Raw genomic sequence first — 7,602 nt, 5'->3', positions numbered from 1 at the left:
CGGTGTTCTGTATTAATAGGGACAATTCTATTTATGTACTGTATTTACTCTCTGAGTAGGAATAATTCTGTCTGTGTTCAGTATTAATCGGGACAATTCTATTTCTGTACTGTATTACTCTCTGAGTAGGAATAATTCTGTCTGTGTTCAGTATTCATAGGGACAATTCTATTTATGTACTGTATTTACTCTCTGAGTAGGAATAATTCTGTCGGTGTTCTGTATTAATAGGGACAATTCTATTTATGTACTGTATTTACTCTCTGGGTAGGAATAATTCTGTCCATGTTCAGTATCAATAGGGACAATTCTATTTATGTACTGTATTACTGTCTGAGTAGGAATAATTCTGTCTGTGTTCAGTATTCATAGGGACAATTCTATTTATGTACTGTATTTACTCTCTGAGTAGGAATAATTCTGTCCATGTTCAGTATTACTGGGGACAATTCTCTTTATGTACTGCATTTACTCTCTGAGTAGGAATAATTCTGTCTGTGTTCTGTATTAATAGGGACAATTCTATTTATGTACTGTATTTACTCTCTGAGTAGGAATTCTTCTGTCTGTGTTCAGTATCAGTAGGGACAATTCTATTTATGTCCTGTATTTACTCTCTGAGTAGGAATAATTCTGTCTATGTTCAGTATTAATAGGGACAATTCTATTTATGTACTGTATTTACTCTCTGAGTAGGAATAATTCTGTCTATGTTCTGTATAAATAGGGACAATTGTATTTGTTTACTGTATTTACTCTCTGAGTCAGAATAATTCTGTCTCTGTTCAGTATCAATAGGGACAATTCTATTTATGTCCTGTATTTACTCTCTGAGTAGGAATAATTCCGGATTTTGAGAATAAACCTCCCTTGCTTTCAAAGTTGCACCCCCTGAATTTAGCGCGAAGCAGCAGCACCCAGCTGTAGCAGAAATTGCTGAAAAAAATATTCAGTTTCGTCTGGTTCGGGTGGGGAAGCAGAATCAAAGGATTAATGTCTTCTGCAGGACACAAGCTTTTTGCAAAATCTCCTAAGGATGTCTTTCTTACTCCCCGTACAAATTTCTAATTTCCAACGTCTTTGAGTTTTGAATTAATAGACTTGGCCGTTTGCAAGAGAGACTGTCGTTAGTCTGGATCGTCAGAGAAACACAAAAAAACATCTCCACTGGGCATTAATTTCACCGGCACCTGGTTAAGGTGGAAGGGGACATTTTGAATCTGTTAGCCACTTGCAAACAGGAATTATCACCCAGGCTGGGGCTGTTTTCCCTGGAGCGTCGGAGGCTGAGGGGTGACCTTATAGAGGTTTATAAAATCATGAGGGGACATGGATAGGATAAATAGACAAGGTCTTTTCCCTGGGGTGGGGGAGTCCAGAACTAGAGGGGCATAGGTTTAGGGTGAGAGGGGAAAGATATAAAAGAGACCTAAGGGGCAACTTTTTCACACAGAGGGTGGTACGTGTATGGAATGAGCTGCCAGAGGAAGTGGTGGAGGCTGGTACAATTGCAACATTTAAGAGGCATCTGGATGGGTATATGAATAGGAAGGGTTTGGAGGGATATGGGCCGGGTGCTGGCAGGTGGGACTAGATGGGGTTGGGATATCTGGGTCAGCATGGACGGGTTGGACCGAAGGGTCTGTTGGATATCTCTATGACTCTGTTTCAGCATAAGTATTTACCCTATGACAAACAAACGTCATTATCCAGTTTTAAACTGATATTATTACCTAGTATCATGACCAAGATATTATCAGGGATTACTCCCAAGATGTTATTGCATGTGAATAATCAAATATTATTATTCAGATTTAAATTGATATTATGACCTAGTTAAAAGCAGATATCATTGCTAAGATATTATCAGGGATTACTCCACAGATGTTATGCATATTATTACACAGATGGAATCTTTCACACCCAGTTACAATCAACTATTCCAACAGTCAGATATATTCCACATCCGGATACTATTCTGCAGTTATCATTGCAAAGGGACATTCAGATATTATTGTTCAGTTCCAGCAAGATTGCATCGAGCTGAAGACACCATAGTCCCGAAGGATCACCGGGCTGTCCTCCTGTTAGAGGGAGGGATAGTTTAACCTAAGAGTCACCTCGCCTCAGGCAAGGGGAGAGTTTGGGAAGGATAGTCCATCCTGGTCACCTCTGCCGGTGTGGGGATATCAGTTTACCGTGCTCACCAGCAAACATATATTGTTACTCAGAAACAGCACGATGTTGTTACTCACGGAATAATTAAAAAAAAGCACAGCTATTAAACCCCCCAGCCAACTGCTACCTAGCCCTCGCACATGAGCAGTCACTTGGACAGAACGACATCTGGGGACTGTCACGGTGGTTGGCTGAAGGGGGGGTGAATCTCTCATGTATGAATCTGCATCTGAAATATCACCTTCCTCTCACTGAGAACTTGGGGGAAAAAAAAGATTCTTCGGGATTTGAGGTGCAATACCAAGTCCCTTTAGGTTTGTTCTTTTGCACTTGGTGTGTGCTCATCGCAATCGTTGCCTGGTTCCAGGTTACATTTTCACTGACAGGCACATTTCCTTTTTAATACTCTTGGGGAAGGTGGGTGCTTAGCAGTTGTCGACAGTATGGGCAAGAAGTCAAAATCTACACAACCCTTCATGAAACGGAAAGGTCATTCAATTAATTAACTTCTACACTAACCTTCAAATAAAATTATTGCAAACTTGTACCCTGTCAATTTCACTTCTATACTTGCTTTTAAATAAAATTATTACAAACTTGTGCTCGTTAATTCACTCGATACTTACCTGTAATGAATTATTACAAATTTGTGCTAGTTAATTCACCCTATACAGGCCTGTAATACATTATTACAAACTTGTACTAATTAATTCACTCTATACTTACCTGTAATACATTATTACAAACTTGGACTAGTTAATTCGCTCTATAACTACCTGTAATAAACTATTACAAACTTGTACTAGTTAATTCACTCCATATATGCCAGTAATAAATTATTACAAACTTGTACAAGTTAATTCACTCTATACTTACCTGTAATACATTATTACAAACTTCAGCTAGTTAATTCACTCTATACATGCCTGTAATAAATTATTACAAACTTGTACGAGTTAATTCCCTCTATACTTACCTGTAATAACTTATTACAAACTTGTGCTAGTTAATTCACTCTATACTTACCTGTAATACATTATTACAAACTTGTACTAGTTAATTCACTCTATACATGCCTGTAATAAATTATTACAAACTTGTGCTAGTTAATTCATTCTATACTTACCTGTCATGAATTATTGCAAACTTGTACTAGTTAATTCACTCTATACTTACCTGTAATAAATTATTACAAACTCGCGCTAGTTAATTCACTTTATGCATGCCTGTAATAAATTATTACAAACTTGGACTAGTTAATTCATTTTATATATGCCTGTAATTCATTATTACAAACTTGTGCTAGTTAATTCACTCTCTACATGCCTGTAATGAATTATTACAAACTTGTACGAGCTAATTCCCTCTATACTTACCTGTAATAACTTATTACAAACTTGTGCTAGTTAATTCACTCTATACTTACCTTTAATAAATTATTACAAACTTGTACTAGTTAATTCACCCTATACCTGCCTGTAATAGATTATTACAAACTTGTGCTAGTTAATTCATTCTATACTTACCTGTCATGAATTATTGCAAACTTGTACTAGCTAATTCACTCTATACTTACCTGTAATAAATTATTACAAACTCGTGCTAGTTAATTCACTTTGTACATGCCTGTAATAAATTACTACAAATGTGTATGAGTTAATTCACTCTATACTTACCTGTAATAACTTATTACAAACTTGTACTAGTTAATTCACTTTATACATGCCTGTAATAAATTATTACAAGCTTGTACTAGTTAATTCACTCTATACTCATCTGTAATACATTATTACAAACTCGTGCTAGTTAATTCACTCTATACATGCCTGTAATAAATTACTACAAACGTGTATGAGTTAATTCACTCTATACTTACCTGTAATAACTTATTACAAACTTGTACTAGTTAATTCACTCCATACTTAACTGTAATAAATTATTACAAACTCGTGCTAGTTAATTCACTATATACATGCATGTAATAAATTATTACAAACTTGTACTAGTTAATTCATTTTATATATGCCTGTAATATATTATTACAAACTTGTGCTAGTTAATTCACTCTCTACATGCCTGTAATGAATGATTACAAATTTGTACTAGTTAATTCACTCTATACTCATCTGTAATACATTATTACAAACTTGCACTAGTTAAGCACACTATACTTACTTGTAACAACTTATTACAAACATGTGCTAGTTAATTCACTCTATGCTTACCAGTAATACATTATTCCAAACTTGCGCTACTTAATTTATTCGATATTTACATGTAATACATTATTGCAAACTCGTACGAGTTAATTCACTTTATACTTACCTGTAATAAATTATTACAAATTCGTTAGACTTAACTGACTCTATACTTGCTTGCAATAGATGATTACAAACCTGGGTGTCTGGATATCCTTCTGTACCTGAGTATTAGAATTATCGCCCAGTTCCATCAGAGACACTGCCTCCCCGCACTATACCTTTGCGAATCGAAGCAACAAACGCTCCCCAACTCTCACCGTCAAGACTTGCCCAAACAGCAAAGCGATCGGCTTGGCCCTTGCACACTTATCTCCAAATAAAACCATTTCTGCCTTCAGCCCACAGAGTCAGGCGGTGTGTGAACTTCAATCTCCCTGTCTCTCTCTCTCTCTCTCTCTCTCTTTCTCTCTCACTCTCTCTCTCTCACACACACACACACACACACTGCGGATATTCATGTACAATTGACCGAAAAGCAGAACTTGGTGGAACTATGTGTGCCTGTGTCTGTCTGTCTGTCTGTCGGTCTCTGTGTGTCTCTGTGTGTGTCTGTATCAGTGCCTGCATGTGTGTCTGTCTGTCTCTGTGTGTCTGTGTGTATCTGTCTGTATGTGTGTGTCTGTCTGTATCAGTGCCTGTGTGTGTGTCTGTCTGTCTCTGTGTGTCTGTGTCTGTCTCCGTGTGTGTCTGTATCTGCCTCTGTGTGTGTGTGTGTGTCTGTATCTGTCTGTATGTGTGTGTCTGTGTCTGTGACTGTGTGTGTGTGTGTCTGTCTGTATCAGTGTCTGTGTGTGTGTCTGTCTGTCTGTCTCTGTGTGTCTGTGTCTGTCTCCGTGTGTGTCTGTATCTGTATGTGTGTGTGTGTCTGTGTGTATCTGTCTGTATGTGTGTGTCTGTGTCTGTGTGTCTGTCTGTATCAGTGTCTGTGTGTGTGTCTGTCAGTCTCTGTGTGTGTGTGTGTGTGCGTGTCTGTGTCTGTCTGTCTGTGTGTGTCTGTGTGTATCTGTCTGCATGTGTGTGTCTGTGTCTGTATCTCTGTGTGTGTCTGTCTGTATCAGTGTCTGTGTGTGTGTCTGTCTCTGTGTGTCTGTGTCTGTCTGTGTGTGTGTGTCTGTCTGTCTGTGTGTGTGTCTGTCTGTGTGTATCTGTCTGTATGTGTGTGCCTGTGTCTGTATCTGTGTGTGTGTGTGTGTCTGTATCAGTGTCTGTGTGTGTGTGTGTGTGTGTGTCTGTGTGTATCTGTCTGTATGTGTGTGTCTGTGTCTGTATCTGTGTGTGTGTGTCTGTATCAGTGTCTGTGTCTGTCTGTCTGTGTGTGTGTGTGTCTGTCTGTCTGTATGTGTGTGTCTGTGTCTGTGTCTCTGTGTGTGTGTCTGTCTGTATCAGTGTCTGTGTGTGTGTCTGTATGTATGTGTGTGTCTGTGTGTGTCTGTGTCTGTGTGTGTCTGTGTGTGTGTGTGTGTGTGTCTGTCTGTATGTGTGTGTCTGTGTCTCTGTGTGTGTGTCTGTCTGTATCAGTGTCTGTGTGTGTCTGTCTGTATGTGTGTGTCTGTGTGTGTCTGTGCCTGTGTGTGTGTGTGTGTGTCTGTGTGTGTCTGTCTGTATGTGTGTGTCTGTGTGTGTCTGTGTCTGTATGTGTGTGTCTGTGTCTGTGTGTGTCTGTGTGTGTGTGTGAGAAAGAGAGAGAAATGATTGAGCCAGGGATTAGATCTTTGCTGAGTATTTTACTTATGAATGCACACCTACCTGACCGCCCTGTAGTATTGGACATTCCTTGTGAAGTCCTTCTGAGTCAAAAACCGCTTGCTGACCAGACACCAGGCAGCGAGGGAGGCTGGGGAGGGGAAGCCCACGAAACCAGAAATAGGGGGGTGTTATTCCTTGTGCCTTAAGCCAGGGAGGCGTTTAACAGCGAGAGTGAAAACATTGTCGGTGAAGTGGAAAACGAGAGGACACGTAAGAATGAATTGTTCAATCAGTGCCAAGACCAAACAAACTCCGAACCCACCAGCCCTCCCTGTTATCACACACAAGTTTTGAAAGCCCGTTCCTCATGTGCTGCTGCTGCTGCTGTTCTGCTGCTGGCAAAACTCGCTCTGGGGTAGGGTTCAGAAAATCAGACCAGATCTCTCTTCTGTACACCTGCCAGGGTACTTCTGTATCTGTGTGTCTGTGTGAGTATATCTGTGTGAGTATATCTGTGTGTGTGTATGTATGTGTGTCTGTGTGAGTGTATCTGTATCTGTGTGAGTGTGTGTGTATATCTGTGTGTGTATCTGTGTGTGCATCTGTGTGAGTGTGTGTGTACATCTGTGTGTGTGTATCTGTATGTTTGTGTCTGTGTGAGTGTATATATCTGCGTGTGTGTATGTATGTGTGTCTGTGTGAGTGTGTGTATATATCTGTGTGTGAGTATCTGTATGTGTGTGTTTGTGTGAGTGTGTGTGTATATCTGTGTGTGTATCTGTATGTGTGTGTCTGTGTGAGTGTGTGTATATATCTGTGTGTGTGTATCTGTATCTGTGTGTGTGTCTGTGTGAGTGTATGTGTATATCTGTGTGTGTATCTGCATGTGTGTGTGCGTCTGTGTGAGTGTGTATATCTGTGTGTCTGTGTGTGTGTATATCCGTGTGTATCTGTGTGTGTGTCTGTGTGTGTATCTGTGTGTGTCTGTGTGTGTATATCTGTGTGTGTGTCTGTGTGAGTGTATGTGTATATCTGTGTGTGTATCTGTATGTGTGTGTCTGTCTGTGTGAGTGTGTATATCTGTGTGTCTGTGTGTGTGTATATCTGTGTGTATCTGTGTGTGTGTCTGTGTGTGTATCTGTGTGTGTCTGTGTGTGTGTGTGTGTGAGTGTGTGTGTGAATGTGTGTCTGTGTGTGTATATCTGTGTGTATCTGTGTGTGTGTCTGTGTGTGTATCTGTGTGTGTGTCTGTGTGAGTGTGTGTGTATATCTGTATGTATCTGTATGTCTGCGTCTGTGTGAGTGTGTGTCTGTGTGAGTGTGTATATATCTGTGTGTGTGTATCTGTGTGTGTGTCTGTGTGAGTGTGTGTGTATATCTGTGTGTGTATCTGCATGTGTGTGTGTGTCTGTGTGAGTGTGTGTGTATATATCTGTGTGTGTGTATCTGTATGTGTGTGTCTGTGTTTGTGTAGATC

Source organism: Chiloscyllium punctatum, chromosome 35, assembly GCF_047496795.1.
Source record: "Chiloscyllium punctatum isolate Juve2018m chromosome 35, sChiPun1.3, whole genome shotgun sequence".
NCBI lineage: Eukaryota > Metazoa > Chordata > Chondrichthyes > Orectolobiformes > Hemiscylliidae > Chiloscyllium > Chiloscyllium punctatum.
The sequence above is the reverse complement of the archived record's forward strand: the minus strand, read 5'-3'. Positions refer to the sequence as shown.